This window comes from Sus scrofa, chromosome Y (assembly GCF_000003025.6).
Source record: "Sus scrofa isolate TJ Tabasco breed Duroc chromosome Y, Sscrofa11.1, whole genome shotgun sequence".
Lineage (NCBI taxonomy): Eukaryota > Metazoa > Chordata > Mammalia > Artiodactyla > Suidae > Sus > Sus scrofa.
Window position 1 is genome coordinate 1,959,790 of NC_010462.3, and position 23,498 is coordinate 1,983,287.

General features: G+C 44.9%; 1 long non-coding RNA gene across 3 annotated transcripts in view; it reads right to left on the reverse strand.

Moving 5' to 3' along the window:
- LOC110257973 overlaps positions 3,051–23,498 on the reverse strand; it is a 42,066-nt gene continuing 21,618 nt past the window's right edge. For all 3 annotated transcript variants that reach the window (XR_002340942.1, XR_002340941.1, XR_002340943.1), the window contains exons 2-3: positions 7,925–8,094; positions 3,051–3,263 (exon numbers count right to left, since the gene is read on the reverse strand). This is a non-coding gene — a long non-coding RNA (uncharacterized LOC110257973). The remainder of the gene's footprint in view (positions 3,264–7,924; positions 8,095–23,498) is intronic.

Genomic DNA, 23,498 nt, shown 5'->3' on the forward strand with positions numbered 1-23,498 from the left:
AGCCACCATGGCTGCAACCTATACCACAACACAGCTGCAGCAACACACAAGCCTTCACCCACTGTGTGGAGCCAGGGGTCAACCCCACCCCTCCCCAGCGACTCTCCCCACTTTAGACAAAACACCAGGTCCTTCACCTGTTGCACCCTAGCAGAAGCTCACCCCCCTCCCCAAATTTTTAAGTCATTCATGTTACGTCATTGCATAGATGGGGTCTAGGACGTAACCACCGACAGGGTAATGATGGGAAAATTCCACAAGAAGGCTAAGCAGTGGGAAACGGTGGTCACTGGTCACTACGGGGACTGCATTTTCAATGACACGCTTCGGCGACAGTCTCCAGGCATCCGCTGACAACGGAGGATTATTCCATGCTCCGCTGCCATGCCCCTCATTCATTGATTTTTGAGCAAGCACTCAGTTTAAATAATTTTAAAAAAATGCAACTTACGTAGCAAAAGAATTAAATTCGTCGAGGCTAAAGAATTAAATTCGTCGAGGCTTTTAATTAAATATTGATTAGAAAAGACGCAATGCGAGTACCAAGAACAAAAGAATACCTGGCAGGAAATGTAAACTCTGCCACTGACGTGTTTCCCATTTTCAAGTTTACTTTCGTGATGAATCCGCAACGTTGGGGCGTGAGAAATTAATGAGGACATGCATCCAGGTCGGAGAGGGCTCTTCATTCATCTGACGCCACTGCCTTATTACCTTGCCAGATTTTATTTGTGAACCTTCTTCCCAGAACAGCATAATATGAACAAGCCCATCCATTACCATTAAAAGGACAATTGAAAGACTCAGGCTTCCCCCAGGAAAGCTTAAATTTTCTAAGCAATTGAGAAGAAAATACGGCAGCTAACATCCTAGTCCATTTAAAAGACTTAATTACAGATAAGTCAATGCTCAATAATTGATATTCTTCCATGCATAGAGACCAGACCAGAACGAATACCAGGGGGAAGAAACATCTCTGGCATCTACGCTCCATTGCTTCCAAGCTGTACACCCACGTACAAAAAATGTCACAAGAACCCTGTGCATATTTTCGATTCACAAAACGCAAGGAATAAAATGATACCGATGCGTTCCTTGGCTGCAAAGACGACGCTCAGTTTCCTAAAACAGAGCTAACATGGGCCAGCATGACTTTGTTCTCTCCACCTAATTTTTTTTTTTTTTAATGCTGGAAATTCGAAGAGGTGTTTGGAAACCCAGTTTGCTGAAAACAGTCGAAAGAGGGATGTGCCCTTGAAAATCTTCTCGAAGCCAGAGAAGCTGCAGATGCTTGGTTACAGCATGAATGCAGGCACATCAGGTGATGAGCGGTCACAAGATAGTCTAAAGCCACTTGTGGTCTACATTCCAAAAAACGCTCAGAAGCTACGGCACTCCAATGGGTAAGAAAGTAGGTAAGGACCCAGGACTCAATCTGTATCATCATAACTGTCTCAGCAGGGCTGGAATTGAGGGCTGAGCTGTGAAAAGTCTTAACCATGCCCAAGAAATACATGAAAGCACATTCTCTCTGCAATTTCAATATGGAGAAGAAGGTCCCAAGTTTGAATTTTAAAATATCTTTTCTTTTTTTTTGCAGCATATGGAGATTCCCAGGCTAGCGGTCGAATTAGAGCTGTAGCCACTAGCCTACACCACGGCCACAGCAACACCAGATAGGAGTCACATCTGCGACCTATACTACAGCTCACAGCACCGCCGGATCCTTAACCCACTGAGCGAGGCCAGAGATTGAATCCCACATCCTCATGGGTCCTAGTTGGGTTCATTACCTGCTGAGCCATGAAGGAAATCCCTCTGGTTTTTTTTTTTTTTTTTTTCCTTTTTTAAAGCTGCCCCCATGCATATGGAAGTTCCCAGGCCAGGGGTTGAATCGGAGCTGCAGCTGCCAGCCTACAGCACAGAAATAGCAACACCAGATCCAAACCGCATCTGCGACCTACGAAGCATCTTTCAGCAACGCCAGATCCTTTACCCCACTGAACGAGGCCAGGTATCGAACGCACATCTTCACGGATCCTATGTTGGGTTCTTTGCTGGCTGGGCCACAGCAAGAACTTCTTGAACTGTAACGTATCTTCATTAATATGTGCTCCCAACCAGAGAGCATCAACGTGTTCTCCTCATCCCCCCTTCTCTGGGCGAGGCTCTATTTCTGGCTTTCAAATAAAGAGAAGAACCCCATGAGAGTTCCCTTGCGGTGCAGCAGGTTAAGGATCCAGCACGGTCCCTGCAGGGGCTCGGATTGCTGCTGTGGCGCAGGTACGATCCCTGGCCTGGGAATTTCCACACGGCACGGTTGTGGCCAAAAAAGCAAAATAAGCGAAGAAAGGATCCTGTGGCCTCCGTGGACCCACAGCCTGCATGACAAGCCCCTCTAACATTTTGGAACCCCCTCTTCAGGGGCTAGACTGAAAAATGAGAAAATAAAACACTGAGGGCATTCAAAGGCCCCAGGAGTGGGAGGTCCAGTCGCAGCCCAGTGGAAATGAACCCAACTCGTATCTATGAGGATGCAAGTTTGAACCCTATCCTTGTTCCCTGGGTGAAGGATCTGGTGTTGCCATGAGCTGTGGTGTAGGTCACAGATGCGGCTTGGATCTGGCGTGCTTGTGGCTGTGGTGGAGGCCAGCAGCTGCAGCTCCAATGCGATCCCTAGCCTGGGAACCTCCATATGCGCCAGGGGTGGCCCTAAAAAAACAAAAAAAAAATTTTTATTTAAAAAATTAAAAAACAAAGGTCCCAGTAGCTCAAGAGGCTTACTATAGGAAAAAGTGGGCTTTCAGCAGCCGAAGGATAAGGGGACATTTCAGAAGATTTATACAAGGTGAGTCAGAGGGCTGACTGTCCCATCTAATTAGCGAGATATACGTTGTCCTGTGGCTATTTGGAGAAACAAATAATTATGATGAAATCCTAAATTCACAATGTGTTCCCGTACATACACTCCAAGAGAGGCTGAAATCACCGTTTTGCACTTTTGCAAATTACAGATAGTTTAAAAAAAAAAAAAAAAAAAGAGAGAGAAAGAAAGGAAAGAAAACTATTTTCACCAGCAAAGTAATCTGAGAGCCCTGCTAGGTTTGGACTCACCAGGCTGAAAATGCATCAACATAATAAGCCAGCGGCGATCAATGATTATTTCTGACACTTACCATTATACTGTCCTTCTAAGATGATGCCTTTAAAAATGCCTCCATGGAAATCTCCTTGATTTCTTTTCCATCTCAGCACATGTTTCTCTGTTAAAACAGAAAGAGAGAAAACAATCCACTCAGTAAAAGAGATAATGCCCCTGTTTCAAAACCTGTGTTACATTCCTCTTAAGCTTACTTTTTCTTTTCTTCACTTTCTTTTTTTTTTTATGGGTACACCTGTGGCATATGGAAGTTCCCAGACTACGGGTTGAATCAGAGCTGCAGCTGCAGGCCTAGGCCACGGCCACAGCAGCACAAGATCTGAGCAATTATCTGTGACCTAAGCCACAGCTTCTGGCAACACCAGGTCCATAACCCATGGAGCAAGGCCAGGGATCAAACCTGCACCCTCATGGACACAGGTTGGGTTCTTAAACCCATTGAGCCACAGTGGGAACTCCTAAGCTTTCTTTTGGCTGGTTATAAGGACTAGCTGGTAGTGAGTTGCATAGGGTAATTCTTAACTCATTCCCTAAGAATTCAAGCAACACACATCAAGAGAGGACACCTACATGGTGGTGGCAAAGTGTGGATTTTCTTTTCAATGACATGATTCCACGTCTGTTTTGAGAATTCAGATTAAATTGAGGCAGTTGGAGATTACCAATAAATTTTCATTGAAGAGGAATAATCAATGTAGTCTATGTTTACACTTGATCTAATTTATTTAAATTAAGATTTTCTTCTTTTGGTCTTTTTTAGGGCCTCACCCAAGGCATATGGAGGTTCCCAGGCTAGGGGTCGAATTGGAGCTGCTGCCACCAGCCTACATCAAAACTCATGGCAACACCGGATCATTAATCCACTGAGTGAGGCCAGGGATTGAACCCTCGCCCTCATGGATGCCAGTCAGATTCGTTTCCACTGTGCCACAAGGGAACTCCTATTTAAATTGAGAATTTTATTTGATTTACATAGATACATGTGTACTCTTTTTCAAATACTTTTCCCATATAGGTTATCTCAGAAGATTGGGTAGCATTCCCTGTGCTCTACAGTAGGTCTCTGCTGACCAGCCTTAAGAATTTTAAATCCTTGAAGAATTTAATTTGTGACAGCCAATCAACATGGTAGCGGGCACTGGTTTGCAAGCACTGATTCTCAGGCTGTGGAGATCTTTTTTTTCCCTTAGAGAAGTGGGTCAGATGGAGAAGATCCAACACCACCCACTCTCTCGGCTCTCCTGCAACAAAACTAGCCTCTATTTGATCAGTCGTCATCTCAGGACCATTCGGCACTTTTCTTGTCATATCACTATGGAATCTTCTCTTTAAAGGATGACTCTCAAGGAACTCTGCTTCTTCCCGCTCATAAGGGAAGATCTCAAGAAAGCGAGTGAGCCCTTTTGTGACACTGAACAGACTCCCATGTTTTATGCCTCTAGGAAGGACAGTAAGCTGGGAAAGAGTATACATCAGTGAACACATTTCAACCCATGCAGAGTATCAGGATCAAGGACATAAGGTGTTCGGGTTTCATAGCTCACAATTCAGCCCAGTATTCAATTCTTGGAAGGTAGGATCATATTCTAATTATGTTTTTGATTACTCACAACACCTAGCACATTTAGTCATTATTTAATACATCTTTTTTTTTTTTTTTTTTTTGGTGTTTAGTGCCAAACCTATAGCATACAGAAGTTCCTGGGCTATGGGTAGAATTGGAGCAATGGCTGCCAACTACATCACAGCCATGGCAATGCAGAATCTGAGTCACATCTGCAACCTCCACACAGCTCATGGCAACCCCAGACCTTAACCCACCATGTGAGGCCAGATATGGAACCCACATCCTCAGGGATACTAGTCAGGTTCATTTCCTCTGAGCCACAGCAGGAACTCCTATATATCATTGATTAAAATAAATGTGTGGGAGTTCTCTGGTAGGCTCAGTGGGTCAAGGGTCCAGCATTGTCTCTGCAGTGGTTCTCATCACTGCTGTGGAGTAGGTTCTATCCCTCGGCCAGGAACTTGTGCATGCTGCAGATGTGGATATATATATATATATATATATATATTTGAAAATGAATATAAAAGGACCAACAATCAGGGAGTTCCTGTTGTGACTCGGTGAGTAATGAACCTGATTAGTATCCATGAAGATGGGGGTTCGATCCCTGGCCTCATTCAGTGGGTTAAGGATCTGGCATTGCTGCAAACTGTGGTGTAGGTCACAGATACTGCACAGATCTGGCATTGTTTGTGGCTGTGGTGTACGCTGGCAGCTGTGTCTCCAGTTTAACCCCTAGCCTGGGAACTTCCAAATCCCTCAGGTGCAGCCCTAAAAAGCTGGAAGTGGGGGATGGGGAGACCAACAATCCAAACTACATTCTTTATAGCTGACCCTACAGTCATGCAGACGAATTAATTACATTTTACATGACATTCCTAGTTTTTTTTTTTTTTGGGGGGGATGGCCACATTTGTGGCATGCCCATGTTTCTGGGCCTGGGATTGAACCTGTGCCAGAGCAATGGCAATGCTGATTCTTTAACTTATTGTTCCACCAGGGAACTCCGTGTACGTGTGCTTTGTAGGTGCACAAGTGAGGTGGAAATATCAATCAGTATTTGCATGAGTCTCCTTTATTTGCAAATCTGATACTGACGGAACCATATATTCACCTCTGATGGTATTTAGCAAACACATGTCAGGATTATTTCATCTGCTCTGCTTGCCCGTCTCACCATCTCCAGGTCTCTTCCTGGACCTGCATCACCATCACCACAGATTCTGTAGCCAAGCAGGACCCTGTGGGGCGTCCAGGGGAGAGACCCTCCCCATATTCTCTGCTGTAGCTTCTCTCTGGAGCCCTAAGATAACAGCATCTCATGCATATTTTTTTTTTGGTGGGGGGGTTGTTTGTTTTTGTTTGTTTGTTTTTAGGGCTGAACTCACAGCATATGGGAGTTTGCAGGCTAGGAGTCGAATCAGAGCTGCAGCTGCCAGTCTGCACCACAACCACAGCTACACTGGATCCGAGCCACATCTGCACCGTATGTCACAGCTCACGGCACCACCAGATCCTTAAGCCACTGAGCAGGGCCAGAGGTCGAACCCACATCCTCATGGATACTAGCCTGGTTCCGTACGGCTAAGGCTTGCGCCACAGCAGGAATTCCTCCTGAGTTTTTCAGATATGAAAAGCACCCCAAAGAGAAGAAATGAACCCCTGGATGACCCTGAGCTCTTAGACCCCAGAGCAACTGGCACCAAAAAATGTGAATCCCTGAGACCTCGCCCCTGTAGCTTATGATCAACCAATCAGTGGACTGCGCACGAGCTGATCTCATACCCTGGGACCCCCTCTCTCATCTGGCCACTGGAAAGGCTTTGCTGGAACCCTTTAGGGAGTCTGGAGTTAGGGGGGCACAAGCCACCTGTCTCTCCACATGGCCCTGCAATCAACCTCTCTCTGCTCCAAACTCCAATGTTTGGTTTGTTTGACCTCATTCAGCGCCAGGTACAGGAACTTGTGCTTGGTAGCAATTCTCCTATTTTTCCTGCTATGCACGGTGACATACATTCTAACTTTTTTTTTTAATGTCTTCTCAAAGCATAGCCATCCACGTGTGACGTCACATCCCAACAGCTGGCTTTTTGTATTAGAAACCCCCAAACACCGGAGTTCCCATCGTGGCTCAGCGGAAACGAATCTGACTAGTATCCATGAGGACTCAGGTTTGAACCCTGGCCTTGCTCAGTGGGTTAAGAATCTGGTGGTGCTGTGAGCTGTGGTGTAGGTCACAGACACAGCTCAGATCTGGTGTGGCTGTGGCTGTGGCTGTGGTGCAGGCCAGTAGCTACGGCTCTGATTTGACCCCTAGCCTGGGAACCTCCATATAATGCAGATGGGGCCCTAAAAAGACAAAAAAAGAAAAGAGAAAAGAAACTCCCAAGCACTAAAGAGGCACAGAAGGGCAGTGGCTTTTGATTACACCCATATGTGATGTCATTTTGCTGCTAATTATTGATATCAAGAGAGAATGCTAATCACCAACACGCCTCTGCTCAAATAATCACATTTTCATTTTTCTCATTTGTTTGTTGCTACACGGTTCAATGAGGGCCCTCAGGCTATTAATAAGCCTTACTTCATGCATCTGAACGTAGATGATACTTCTTGCAACTAATAAGATATTTCCACGGTGAAAGTCTATATTCTCTAGGAGTTTCCATTGTGGTGCAACAGAAACAAATTCGACTAGTATCCATGAAAATGCAAGACAGCCAGAGCAGCCAGAGCAACACAGAATCCGAGCTGCCTCCGGGACCCCCACCATGGCTCATGGCAATGCCAGATCCTTAACCCATGGAGCAAGGCCAGGAATCGAACCTGCAACCTCATGGTTCCTAGTCAGATTCGTTTCTGCTGTGCCATGACGGGAACTCCCCCCAAAAATTTTTAAAAATATATACCGTGCATTAAAAAAAGAAATTACATTTTCTCATTTGTCTGCATGTAAAACAGTACCCTACTGTATACAGATCATTCGTAAAAACTTACACTCTACTTAATCATTTACTGATTCAACTGTAAAAGCATCTTCTAAAAATAGACATCACTTGTGATGACTGATATGAAATCGTCAAGGCAAAGCCATATTTATGTCTTGCCCATATATTAGCAAAGGTTATCCTAAAATTCTGAGGTCATTCTGTTGGAATCTGAGCATCCAGAGACTACATGACTCAAAGCATACAGACCTGAGGAGCGATATCAGATGCAGATGCTAAGAAGGATCTATTCCACGCTAAGACGATGCATGGGGGAAGCTTCTGCACAGGATTTCATCTTTATGGCACAAGACGTGGTGTTTGACACACACGTTCACAGCCATTCCAGATGCACCCTGGGTACTCGGTCAAGGAGATACCTGGAACATAAGATAAAAGGATTTCACTATTTTCATAAAAGACACCACTGATGGAGCATTGACTTTTTTTTCCCCTCTGTTACGGCCACACCCACGGCACATGGAAGTTCCCAGGCTAGGGGTAGCACGGGAGCTGCAGCTGCCAGCCGACACCACAGCCACAGCCACGCCAGATCTGAGCCACACCTGCGACCGACACCACAGCTCACAGCAACACCGGATCCTTGACCTCCTGAGCAAGGCCAAGGATTGAGCCAGCATCCTCACAAAGACCATGTCGTGTCCTTAACCCCCCAAGGCACAATGGGACCTCCTGACTTTTCAATTCAGTATGAATGTGATTTTATTCCCTGCTCTCCAAACAACTGAGTGTAAATAAACACTGTCTAGAAATTCTAAATTATTTCAGTTCATGCATAGAGGCGGAGCCCAGGCTTTGAATGAGAGAGGAGGAGAGGAGAGAAATTCCAGGAGTTCCTTGGTGGTGCAGCACGTTAAGGATCCAGCTCTGGTCACTGCAGAGCTTGGGTTCCATCTCTGGCCTGAGAATTCCCATGTGCCATGGTGCCGGAAGGAAGGAGGAAGAAAAGAAGGAAGGAAAAAAGGAGGAAGGGAGGGAGGGAAGGAGGAAAAAGAGTAATTCCAAGGACGAATGCAGCACAATCTTTGCCTTCAAGGAGCCTGTGGTTCCCCAGGAGGAAAGGGACAGACATCAAAGCCATTTAGATAAAACTGCAGGACCAGGGATCAAGTCCTCTCTCAGGGATCAAGGCATAGAGGCAGGTGTTGCTCAGAAGAGGTGGAAGCTCAGGGAAACTCTCAGGAGGGGGCTTTGAAGATGGCACCGAGCGAAGGAGAGAAGGCCCCTTGTTGTCAAGGACACCAACAGGTGGAAGCTACAGCAGACCCTCCAGGATGCTCAGAACGTCTGTGCCAGGATTACAGCTGAGGGTTCCCAAGGGTTTTCATGTCACTCATGCTTAATGTCTGCAACCAGTCGTGGGCACAGACCTACACACAAACCCGGGAAAACATACACTTATTTTGAAACCTCAAGCTCTTTCAGAGGTATTGCAATGTTTTAAAAACGCTACTCTCGGCCATCATATTTATGGCATTTTCTTCTGAGTCGCTTCTGCTCAATTTCTCAAAGAAAAATGGAAGGAAGGTGTTTAATTTTGAGAGAATTTCCATGAGGAGCTAAGAAGAAATAAAACAAAATGCATGCTCAGATAAGAAGAGTACTGATCTCTAGGTCTTTGCAGGGTCACCCCGGATATTTCTAGATGTATATATGAAGGTCCCGATTCATATAAATCACCTGAATTTGCACCCTCATTTATCTAATTCAGATTTTATCTCCTTTCTCTCCAACCGAACAATCTTCCAAACCACGTCCATTCTTGAAGAGATGCATATTTCATAAAACATCTTTTTCTGTCTTGGATTTGCTCCCCATTGTATGCAATGATCCGACTGTTTAATGTTCAGCATTAGGAAAATCCATGCAGAAAAAAAATTTCCTTAGAATGAAAAAAGAGTCCCTTAAAGTATGTGTAATCACTTTTACACAATTCTACTCCTCCTGAATCATTCCAGAATTCTAATGAACTCTCAAGAAATTCATTTCTGGTCCACGTGGCTAATTTTGACCCAAATCTCTGCAATAAAATTAAAAAGTGCTAGAATCAACATTCAAGGAGCAGTAGAAACAAACAGTACTGCAGACTTGATTTATGGCTTTTATGTAAGACTTTCAACAATTAAGGGCCAAAATCATTAAACTTCCTAAAAAAATGCATCCCTCTAATTTTCTAGGCATGGACTAAAATGGGAAATTTGACCAAGCTTTTCCATGCCACGGTCTTTAAAAAAAATAATAAAAATGGTAAAAATCCTAGGGAGGTGAACACAGGCAAAGACGATTTTACAAGATGAAGAGGCATTTAGAAATAAATCACGTAAGTTTGCTGACTGAGCCACATCTTTCAGATTGCAAACCTGATCCTGATGGAACGAGGTGTTCACATCCGATGATGTTTAGTGCACTTGTCAGGAATGTCTACACGTACCCTGCTTGCCTACCTCTCTGTCTCTGGATCTCTTCCTGGGCCCTTGTTAAGATTTTCAGTACAGATTCTATAACCCAGCAGGAGCCTATGGGCCTCCTGGAAGCTGGAAGTGGGGGAGGGGGAGGAACACGCACTGAAGAAGCAAAAGACTCAGAAAAGTTAACCTAAGGATAAAAAGATGGGAGCAGAAAGCCAGAGGGGAGAGTTTCGGAATTCAAGGAAGGCTAAAGCATCTCCAAAAAAAAAAAAAAAAAAGAATATATATATATATATATATATATATATATATATATATATATATATATATACATACCTTATTAAGAGTCCCAGAGTCCTCTCAAGGCATAAATGGGGCAGGGGTTACCTTTTTTTTTTTTTTTTTTCCATTTGTGGCCACCCCATGGCATATGGAGTTCCCAGGCCAGGGATCAGATCCAAGCCATGGTCTTCACCTAAGCCCCGGCTGTGGCAATGCCAGAGTCTTAAGCCACTGTGCCAGGCAGGGGATCGAACCTGACCCCACTGCATCCCAGTGGGAGCTCCCCCAAACAGGATTTTGCAGAGATGATTGAATGCCTGAGAAGAAAGATCTTGATGATGAATATGTCAGACTGGTTTCAGAAGGAAATTCCCTACCAACAAGAGAGTAGGGAGGGTTACAAGAATGCTCATCTTTTAAAGTCTATCCATTGCCTTATAATCACCAGAAAATAACACATTCCTGGGAGTGTCAGAGATATGACGACGTGGCATCTGATAACGGTGACCTACCGCCTCCATGTCTGATTATTCTTTCTTTGATAAAGTACCTAAGATATAACCCCAATGTCTTCTTTTGGCCACGCCCATGGCATGCAGAAGTGCCCAGGCCGGGGATCGAACCCATGCCACAGCAGTGACAATGCCAGGTCCTTAACCACTCAGCCACCAGGGAACTCCTACTGCCCCAACTTCTCACAGTTACTTCCTTGGCTTGCTCTCTTTCCAAAAGGATGCCAGGTCCCATCCAATACCCTATTCCCAGCGCCCCTCCAAGAGTGTCAAACCTTCTCCCTTTCCCCAGTCTCTATCACCACGGGATCTTAATTTACATTTTTAGCTTCACAACTTCCCTGTCTTCCTCCACTGCAACCTGCCTCCATCACATTCATTACTGCAAAGCTGGCATTCCAGAAGGGATCCCATTCTGTGAAAGCCTGGACGTGGCTCTCTGCAGCCTACACAGTAGCATCTATTGGCCTGACCACTTGGGTTCCACCACCCAGAATGCCCTGATTTCAATGTAAGTCTCTACACACAGCAACCCACACTTGAGAGGGGTCTCAACCCATCCCTCCACACAACAGCAGGTGCACTCACGTCTTGACCCCTGTCCCCATTGCTCTTCTGAAAAAATCTTCTGCATCCTCTGCTGGAGCTCACAGGCTCCCTCCTTAGGCAAAGCTCTGGGGAGAGTCTTGTTTGCAAGATGCATTAACACCCTCCTTTGGTCCCCTTTCACAACACACCAAGAGCACGGAGCAAAAGTGAGGATCCTTCAAGCTCGAGGTACCAAAGTCTGTGGTTTGCATCCGAGGATCCCTCTCATCCTCTCCATCTCTCACTTCCTCTCCTCTCTCCCGCTCCAGAAAGCCACCTGTGTGATCAGCCTCAAGAGAAGGTCCATGTGACAAGAAACGGAAGCTCTCTGTTGATGGCCACACACGGGAAGCTCTCCCACGCCTGCATCAAACTGCATCCACCTGGGGTCAGCATCCTGAGAGGCCCACCCCAGAACCACCCAGCTGGTCGGCTCTTGAATTCCTGTATACAGGAAACGTGTGCAATAATAAATACGTCAGTCTAGGGTGATTCTTTAAGGGCTCTTGAATTCCTGACGTACAGGAAACGTGTGCGATAATAAATACGTCAGTCCAGGGTGATTCTTTAAGCAGCTGTAGACAACGACGGAAGTGTTGCAAGGGACACGAGGAGGAAAAAAGATTCCAGTGGGGGGGAAAAAAAAAAGAGTCCAGATTCCCAAAGTCTGTGTGTATCACCTCCTCATGGAATGTGTGACATGGTAGCCTTGGAGAGTATGTATTTTTAGGGATTATTTTATCTTCTCTACCACGACTAGCAGCATGCTTGGAATCTAATCAATGCTGTTTTTTGGTTTTTGGTTTTTGGTTTTTTTTATCTTTTTAGGGCAGCCCATGGAAGTTCCCAGGCTAGGGATCAAACAGGAGCTGCAGCTTCCAGCCTACACCACAGCCACAGCAATGTGGAATCCGAGCCCTGTCTGCAATCTACACCACAGTGCACGGCAACATTGGATCCTTAACCCACTGAGCGAGGCCAGGGATGGAACCCACATCCTCATAGATACTGGTTGGGTTCATAACTCACTGAGTCCCCATGGGAACTCTCAATGTTTCTATGTCCTGCAGCATCTGGCAGGGGGACCTTCTCAAAATAAGATGGGAACACATGGTTATCGAATGGATGAATGAATGCCTGTCCACTCCCAGCTTCTCAGTCTCTACAGGAGGAATACCGCCACTCAGCCTGGAATGCCCAGACCATCACTGAGGTTGAAAGTGTCCTTCAATGCCTGGAATGGGAAACAGTCGGCTGCCTTCAAGTTCCTCTAATGCTTTGAATTACAAGCTCAGCATGTGAAGCCATGGAGGAATAAATAACATTCAGCCTATCGATGCAGTTTTATGATGGTTATTATTCATCTTTACACCCCTCCCAGGCCATAGCACATGGGAGATGCCCAATAAATAGGCATGGGCTTGCATGGACCGGGAACCTGAAAACGGAAAACCTAACCCATCCATCATAGGAGCGAGACAAAACACCAAAAGCAAATGACGGGACCCCAGAGGTTTTAAGGCCACCTTCTGAACCGGAAAGGCCAAAACAGGAGGGGGCGCTCGAAAGGTCAGAGAGGACGTTCGTGGAAATGCAAACTGAAATGGCTGGAAGGGGGTCCCCCACAGATTAGCAGCCGCAAGTTCATGTGGGAACGTGTTGGGTACCATCTTGGATCTGCTGATTCAGAAACCAGGCGGGGTGGCTGCCAGGGGGTCTGTGTTTCGCAAGCCCCACCCCACTCCACAGGGGACAGGAATGCTCCATTTGAAGATTTAGGACTTAACGTCCCCTTCCAGGAATGGTCGTCCCAATAGTATGATTCAGAAAAGGGCAGAGGCAAAATGGATGGGAACTGACCCCCCCCCCGCCCAAGCCATGGCCATAAAGACCAAGCACTGTGGCCATACCAGGAGACCCGAAGCCAGCTCTTTGATGCAGCCGTGTCACTTTGGGCTGCTCAGCACTGGCTCTGACCTGCACACTTTTGTGTCCCCCAGTGCCTCCTGGCCCCCACCATCCCTTCCAGCTGTTTCACCCCCTCCCCATGGGAAGGTCTAGCTTCCTCTGGAAAATCATCCTTGAACTCAACCTAAGGTAGGTCCCTCTTCAGAAGCCTCCCATTATTCCAGCCCTACAAACAGGGACCGAGCCACCTGTATTAAAGGAATGAGGTCCCACACCCTTACGTCATCCCCTGGAACCACCTCTAGCCTCCAGCAGACCAGACCTCATCCTCCACGATGGAGGTACTGTCTCTTCCTCATCACCTCCCCATGGGAAGTCCACTGCTCCCCAGGCCACAAGCTCTCAGCACCCCGTGTATTCAACCCTACAATCATGCTTCTAAAGGTTCAGATGTTTGAGCCGACGGGGAGATTTTATTATTTTATTTTATTTTATTTTTATTATTTTTTGTCCTTTTGCCTTTTCTAGGGCGACACCCACAGCATATGGAGGTTCCCAGGCTAGGGGTCCAATCGGAGCTGTAGCCACCGGCCTACACCAGAGACACAGCAACGCGGGATCTGAGCCGTGCCACAGCTCACAGCAACGCCAGATCCTTAACCCACTGAGCGAGGCCAGGGATCGAACCCGCAACCTCATGGTTCCTAGTCGGATTGGTTAACCACTGCGCCACGATGGGAACACCAACGGGGAAATTTTTAAAAGCTCCCATTCATCCACTTTGATAAAGGTCAAGAGATACCCCCTCGGGGAAAAGACAGAGGAGCCCAGCGTAAGGGGACAGGGTGTGCCCTTGTCCACTCCAGCAGGGGAAAGATGAAAACGTTTGCTCTTTTGCTTAACTGTTTGTGACCCATGAGCTAGAAGTGGAAGAGGAGCAAGACCAAGACGGGAGGGAGGAAGCAGATGCTACCTCCTGCCACCTCTCCATTCAGCGCAATTTCGACTTTCTAACCTAAACGCTGCGCCCAGTGCTTTACGAACCAGACTGCCGCCGGGCTAGCTGTCTCTGGGGGAAGGGGGGCAATCCCTCCAGATTTGTTTTCGGTGACACTGTTCCGTGTAGGAAACACCCCCTTCCCCATTTGTCCCTGACGTTCCGTCAGGTGACGGTGGTGTTTCTTCAGAAAATCCACAGAGCACGGGGTAGGGCTAATCAGGGCTTAAAATGAGCGGTATTCACATCAAGAGTCTTAATTACAATGATCACGATTCTTGAATCATGCAGGCTTTGAGTCTGGAAAGCGCCTGGAGGCTGGTCCAACCCGCTCATTTCACAGCGGAGGGGCAGGCATCTGTTACCCTTCCAAGGATTGTGATTAAAAAGGGGGACCCAGGGAGTTCCCGTCGTGGCTCAAGGGTTACAAACCCAACTAGTATCCATGAAGGCATGGATTCCCTCCCTGGCCTCACTCAGTGGGTCAGGGATCCGGTGTTGCTGTGAGCTGTGGTGCAGGTGGCAGACACGGCTCGGATCTGGCATTGCTGTGGCTGTGGTGTAGGATGGCAGCTGTAACTTCAACTCAACCCCTAGCCTGGCAACCTCCATATGCTGCAGGTGCGGCCCTAAAAAGACAAAAAGGTGGGGGGAACCCCAGGAGTTCCCACTGTGGCTCAGGGGGTTAAGAACCTGACTAGTATCCATGAGGATGCAGATTCAATCCCTGGCCTCGCTCAGTGGGTTAAGGATCCTGCGTTGCCGTGAGCTGTGGTGTAGGTCACATATGTAGCTCAGATCCGATGTTTTGTGGCCGTGGTGTAGGCCGGCAGCTGCGGCTCTGATCCGACCCTTAGCCTGGGAACTTCCATATGCTGTGGATGTGGCCATAAAAAGGAAAAATTTTTTAAAAAGCTGAGGGGACAGGGGAGGCGGAATCCGGAGTTCCCTGGTGGCACAATGGGTTAAGGATTCTGCTTTGTCACTGCAGGGGCTCAAGCTGATGTCGGTGGTGCAGGCTCAATCTCTGGCCAGAGAACTTCCATGTGCCAAGGGGGCAGCCAAAAAAAAGGGGGGGTATTCCACCCCGGAATATGTGATGCTGTGACAGGAGGCAGCGGCATCATTGAAATCTTGATAAAAGAGAGTGATCTCTGAAGCCAATCTCTTCCCCCCAGCCCCAGCCCCACCCATGAAGGAATGTACGGGAGAAACAGGACAAGGCACAGGCATAAAGCTGGGTGAGGGGTCCACGCAGACCCCAGCATGACCCCAGGCTGGCCGCCGCACTGCAGGTGAATCCTCTAGAGTGTGGCTTGGGGTTTGAGAACCCTTGGGCTGCCCTAAGGGACAACCATAAATGTGAGGGTTTCAAACAATAGGAATTTGTTCTGGAGGCCAGAGGTCCTAAATCAATATGTCCCAAGGCCTCCGTCCCTTCCAAGGCTCAGGGCCGGTCCTTTCTGCCTCTTCACGTTCAGGTGGCTGCTGGCCCTCCTGGGCGTCCCTTTGTCCAACTGCTGCCTCTGCACTCAGGCCACTGCCTCCTCCTCTTCACTTCCTTCCCTGTGTCTCCCACATGTCTGCCCACGTCTTCATGTGGCGTTTTCCCTCTAACAAGGCCACCCGACATCCCGGAGGAGAGCCCACTTGCATGACCTCCGCTCAACTGCACCTGCAGACACTCTACTTCCCATTAACATCAGAATCTGGAGTCTTGGGGATCAGGACTGCCTCCTAAAGTTCAGAAAAACAATTTGTTTCACCCCACTGGGTTGATCTGTCAAATGAGATGGTTGGACTCTAGGAATTGTTAGCATTAGCTTCTAGTGTTAAACCGGAAGAGAAATAGAATGAGAAAATTCTCTCATTCTCCCCCTCTCTCTCTCTTTCTCTCTCTCTCTCTCTCTCTCTCTCTCTCTCTCTCTCTCTCTCTCTCACACACACACACACGCTCATGTGGAATTGTGGAACTGGAACACTCTGAATACTGGCTGGATGTGCTCACTTTCAAGCAGGGATTTTATCATCATGCAAAGACCCCCTTCTCCAAGAGGGAGGCTAGCATGTGTACTGTCTGCAGAATTCTCATGCACACAGGCACCCACCAGAAACATCACAAAACCTGCCACCACCCTGTACGTGGGGGCAGTTTGCAGACAGGCATCCATCAAAACCTGTTTGCATTCACTGCCAAATAAATGGACTTTTCCTTGTTTCTTTCTATTTTGCTGCAGCCCAGCTTCTTCACCTCCTTCCGGGCAGATCACACTTCTTTTAAATCTGTTCCATTCATTCATTTGAATATGTTAGCTGGGGCATCAACATATGAAAACATAGCCAAGTCTTGGAGTTCCACTGTGGCACAGTGGGTGAAGAATCTGACTACAGGGTTGCGAGTTCAATCCCCGGTCCCGCCCAGTGGGTTAAAGGATCCAGCTTTGCAGCAGCTGCAGGCTAAGTCACAGCTGTGGCTCAGATTCAATCCCTGGCCAGGGACCTTCCATAGGCTGTGAATGCAGTCATAAAATTTAAAATATACATATGTATATAAATCCAAGTGTTAAAAATGCAGAAAAGGAAGAGTAAGACATTTATATTTATGAACTATGAAATGATACAATGAAATACTATTGTAGCCAAACATAAATACTGCAGAAATGTGTATAGAAGAAAGAATAGCTTCCATCTTCACCACCCAATTTTACAGAATCAAACTCTCTTTTTCTTTTTTTTTTTGCCACACCCACCCCACACGAAAGTTCCAGGACCAGGACTCAAACCCACACCACAGCGCTGACCAGAGCCACAGCAACAGCAATACCAGATCCTCAACCCACTGAGCCACCAGGAACCTCCCCAGAACCAAACTCGTAAGTATGAGCTACTTCGTTTCACCCAGACTTTTAGGAACAAGTAGGGAGGTGATAGCAGTAGTTTAAATGAAGCACGGCAATAGATTGCTGTTTTGGGACCATCTGAATAAAAATTACTATTTTTGCATAATCCCTTTATCATAAAAAAATGGAGAACGTGCCCACTTATCATAGAAATTGAAAACGCTAATCCCAAGCAATCTATTCTACAGCCATTTATGATAAATCTTAACACTGCCTTCTTTGGGGTGACTGATAGGAAAACTCAGCCTCTGAGGTTAACCATATACATCTCTGAAAAACACATTTTTCCATGCAAACCAACCTGTATGCATTCATGGAATATGAAAGCTTCTTATTTTCCCTGCTGTGTAGCACTTGGAACTATATCTGGTCACTTATGATGGAGCAGGATCATGTGAGAAAATGCATGTGTGACTGGGTCACCCTGCTGTACAGTAGAAAAGTGACAGAACACTGTAAACCAGCCATAACAGAAAAAAAAAATCATTTAAAATAATAATAATAAAAAACTTCTTATTTTGTTGAAGAATCTAATGTTCATCATTCAATGCAACAGTTTAGAAAATATAACACCATTTTCAAGGAGTCTGAAATTCTCCACGTGGTGCAATCCTGCCGTTTGCTTCGATGCCGATAATTTCTCAATAACTGACAGGTCTCCCCAATTTGTGCTCATCTGTAGAGCTGTGAATCATACTCAGAGCATCAAATGTTCAAATACTGGCTCCCCATCTAGGGAGCTTTCAATTGCAATGCAATTTTGCTCAATTTTAGATAAGCTAGCTGCATTTCGCTCAGCACTTTGTTCTCAAAGATACTTATCAGGAGGATTTTTCTGTTCTGGCTTTCTCTTTTTATTTGCTCTAAAGCACTCCCCTATATAAATCAACTCCATCTTTCTTTTTGATAAAGTGCATGATAATGCTATCCCCCAAAATCACCCTCATTCTCATTACAACTGATACAATTCAAGAAGTCAACTCCTCATATGAAAAAGAGCTTCCTAAATAATACAGTTACTACCTCTCACTGTTTGCCCAATTTTTCTGATCATGCCCAGCACACGTAATGGACTAACAGAATCCCAAAGACAATGAAATTTCCTGTGTAAAACCTCCCTTTTTTTTTGTCTTTTTAGAACTGTACCTGTAGCAAGTGGAGGTTCCAGGGCTAGGGATCAAATGGAAATTGTAGCCACTGGCCTACACCACTGCCACAGCAACACCAGATCCAAGCTGCACCTACAACCTACACCAAAGCTCATGGCAACACCGGATCCTTAACGCACTGAACCTGCATCCTCAAGGATACTAGTCAGATTTGTTTCTGCTGAGCCACGACAGGAAATCCTAAAACTTCCCATTTTGAAACAGAAGTCCTTTACCATATAACCCAGCAATCCCACTCCTAGGCATCTATCCAGATAAAACTCTAATTTGAAATGACCATGCACCCCTACATTCATAGCAACACTATTCACAGTAGCCAAGACATGGAAATAACCTAATGTGCATTGAGGGGTGAATGGATTAAGAAGATGTGGTACAAATACACAAAGAAATACTACTCAGCCATGAAAAAGAACAAAATAATGCCACTGGCAACAACATACATGGACCTAGAGATTCTCATACTACTTGAAGTCATTCAGACAGAAGACAAATACCACGTGATATCACTTCTATGTGGAATCTAAAATATGGCGCAAATGAACCTATCTATACAACAGAGACAGATTCACAGACATAGACAATAGACCTGTGGTTGCCAAGGGGGAGGGAGAGGGAGTGGGATGGATGGGGAGTTTGGCGTTGGTAGATGCAAACTATGACATTTTGAATGGATAAGCAATGAGGTCCTGCTGTCCAGCATAGGGAACTCTATCCAGTCTCTTGGGATAGAACATGATAGAAAATAATATGAGAAAGAGAAGGTATATATATGTATGACTGGGTCACTTTGCTGTACAGCAGAAATTGGCACAAGACTGAAAATCCACCAAACTTCAGTTAAAAAAAGAAAGAGAGAGAGATCCTCCACTGGGATGGATTTTTTCCCCCCAGAGGCATCTAGAAGCTTGAGGAAAAGCACTAAGCATGGGACAATGCACAGGGCAGCCACTTACAAAAAGGATTCACCAGCCTCAATATCCAGAGGGCCAAGGGGAATACATCACTGTATGTGAGAAAAAGGTGTATTCTCGCAACATTGCAACATCACTGACTATAGGAAATCACATTTTAAATATTATACAGCACTGCCTAGATTGCAAAAGTCTCTAAAGCATCCTTCTGTGATAGACTCCAATGATCTTGTACCAATTATGCTTTCATATTCCTAATCTAGGTTACAACGGTTTGGGTATATCAAGCAGGCTAGCATGTATAGGCACACACAAATGTGTGGAGGGGAGAACTTTTTTTAATTTTATTGAAGTATAGTTGAGTGATACTGTGTTCATTTCTGCTGTGCAGCAAAGCGATTCAGATATATATACATATATATATCTTGACTGGGATGTTATCTTATAGGGGTGATGGTATTATAATATGTAAAAGTATTAACTGATGACACTGTCCACCATATATTTACAATGTTACATGTCAGTTACATCTTAAGAGTATCGATATGTATACTTACTTTCTTTTTTATATTCTTTCTCATGATGGTTTATCCTAGGATCCTGAATAATATATTTCCCTGTGCTCTCCAGCAGGGCTTTGTTGTTGTTTATCCATTCTATATATAATCATTTGCATCTGCTCACATGTGGAGGGCACATCTTGCTGTTTCTAGCAAGACTTTTTTTTTTTCTTTTTTGAAAGATTGGTATGTCATTCCTTTTATTTTGTTCAACAGGCTAAATATCTAATAGGTATCATTTTTCTCCAATACGCAGCCATTTACCCAAAGGGTCTATGCTATTAGGCTGAAGGATGAAATAAACCAGAGAGTCAAAGAATGGTTGCCAGGGGCTCTGAGTCGAGGGAATGGGAAAAGATTGGTTCAAGGGTAAAAATATCTAGTCAGAAGACGGTACGTTCTGGATCTGAGGCACAGCATGGTGATCTAGTTAAAAATGATGTCTTTTACACTTGAAAACTACTGAGAGCCAATCTTTCCTATTCTCCCCACCCGAAAGAAAAGGTCATTATGCAGCATGACGGGGGTGTTAGCTTATGGGGGTGATGCTACTACAAGAGGTAAAAGTATCAGCTGATGACATTGTCTACTGTATATTCACAATGTTACATGTCAGTTACATCTCAAAAAAACAAGGATGGGAAAGGAATGAAGCAAAGCAAGAATGATGAGAAACCATCTTGATTAACCAGCTGTCCCTACACTGTCTCTTTTTCTTTTTTTTTCCAGGGCCACGGGTGTGGCATAGGAACGTTCCCAGGCTAGGGGTCGAACTGTAGGCTACGCCACAGCCACGGCAACTCAGGATCCAAGCCTCATCTGTACCCTACACCAGAGTTCACAGCAATGCTGGATCCTTTAACACACTGAGCGAGGCCAGGGACGGAACCCTCATCCTCATGGATACTCGTCTGGTTCATAACCCGCTACGCCACAATGGGAACTTCTTAAACTGTCTTATTAATGTAGAGCACGACTTAAGAATGATGTGCAATGGTAATTGTGTAGATCAAGTGGCTAGTGTTCAGTCTTTATGTTTGGAATTTTTCAATAGTAAAATATTCCATAAGACTTCAAGCACATACAAAAGTTATGGGTTTTTTTGTTTGTTTGTTTGCTTGTTTTTTGTCTTTTTAGGGCCACACCCATGGCATATGTAGGTTCCCAGGCCAGGGGTCAAACGGGAGATACAGCCGCCGGCCTACACCACAGCCACAGCAATGCAGGATCCAAGCTGCACCTGCGACCTACACCACAGCTCACAGCAATGCCGGATCCTTCACCCACCGAGTGAGGCCAGGGATCGAACCTGCGTCTTCATGGATACTAGTCAGATTCGTTTCCGCTGAGCCAAGACAGGAATTCCCAAACATGGTTTTTAAAATCATACGAAAGAAAAAATAGTTCACAAAGTAAGAGTATACAGAAAGCCACAAAACAAGTCATGTCGCTTTGATGAAGAATGTAGGCTTTACAAGAAAGGATTTGGAAAGAAGTCACAGGTGCAAAACACTGTAACACTCTACCTGGCAAACAATAAAGAAACTGTGTGTAAACCAATAAGGTTAGAATGCACCCTCACACCATACACAAAAATCAACTCGAAATGGCTTAAACACTTAAATACAAGACATGATACCATTACACTCCCAGAAGAGACCATGGGCAAAACATTCTCTCACGTAAATTGTACACATGTTTTCTTAGGTCAGTCTCCCAAAGCTAAAGAAATAAAAGCAAAAATAAACAAATGGGCCCTCATCAAACTTGTAAGCTTTTGCATAGCAAAGGAAACCACAAACCACATGAAAAGACAACCCATGGAAAAGCACAAAAGATTTGCAAACGATGTGATGGACAAGGGCTTAACTTCCCAACTCTACAAACAGCTCAAACGACTCAATATCAAAGAAACCACCCAATCAAAAAATGGGCAGAAGACCAAGAAGGACACTTCTCCAAAGACATACACATGGCCAAGAGGCACAGGAAAATATGCTTAGTATCACTAATTAGTAGAGAAATGCACATCAAAACTACAATGAGGTACCACCTCACACAAGTCAGAATGGCCATCATTAAAGAGTCTACAAATAACAAATGCTGGAGAGGGTGTGGAGAAAAGGGTGCTGTCTGGCACTGTTGGTGGGCATGTCAATTGGTGTAGCCACTAGAAAGAACAGTATGGAGGTTCCTCAAAAAACTACAAATAGGAGTTCCCTGGCGGCTCAGCAGGTTAAGAATCTAGCATTGTCACTGCTGTAGCTCTGGTTGCTGCTATGGTACAGGTTTGATCCCTGGCCCAGGAACTTCCATATGCTGCAGGGTGTGGTCAAAAAAAAATCTAAAAATAGAATTACTACCTATGATCCAACAATCCCACTTCTGGGCATACATCCAGAAAAGACAAAAACTCTAATTTGAAAAGATACATGCACTCCAGTGTTCACAGGGGAACTATTCATAATAGCCTCTTATTCGTAATGGAAGTAAGCTAGATGTCTACCAACAGATGAATGGATTAAGAAGATGTGGTACATACTTACAAGGGAATATTACTCAGCCATAACAAAGAATGAAATAACTCCACCTGCAGCAACATGGATGGACCTAGAGATTATTACACTAAATGAATTAAGTCAGACAGAGAAAGACAAATATTATATAATATCACTTATATGTGGAATCAAAAAAAAAAAAAACCAGCACAAGTGAATTTATATGCAAAACAGACTCACAGACATAGAAAACAAACTTATGGTTACCAAAGACAACGGAGGGATAAATTAGGAATATGGGATTAACAGATATACACTGTTATTTTATATATATACTATGCATATAAAATAGGTAAACAACAAAGACTACTATGTAGCACAGGGAATTATATTCGATATCTTGTAATAGCCTACAATGGGAAAATGATTAAGTTAAGAATAGGAGTTCCCATCGTGGCTCAGTGATTAATGAATCTGACTAGCATCCATGAGGACGTAGGTTTGATCCCTGGCCTTGCTCAGTGGGTTAAGGATCTGGCGTTGCTATGAGTTTTGGTGTAGGTCTCAGACATGGATTGGATCCTGCATTGCTGTGGCTGTGGTGTAGGCTGGCAGCAACAGCTCCGAATGGACCCCTAGCCTGGGAACCTCCATAGGCTGTGGGTGCAGCCCTAAAAGGAAAAAAAAAAAAGAATAACCTCCTGAAATAATTAATCATGAAAAATAATGCTTATGAAGATTTGCAGTAATCATAAAGAGGCTTTTGCTACAATATTGTAGGAAATATTCAAAATGGCACAGATATAGATATATAATATAAACATAAACAAAGATATGACTAGAGATAGAAATATGGATATAATTCAGATATAAATACAAGAAGGAACAATGTAATAAAGGTATAGTTATGGATATCATATGGTTTGATATAGATACTGATAGATATATAGGTATAGATGGACTATGCATGCTGATACACATATAGTTATATGCATATACACGGATAAGGCTAAAGATCACATATAAG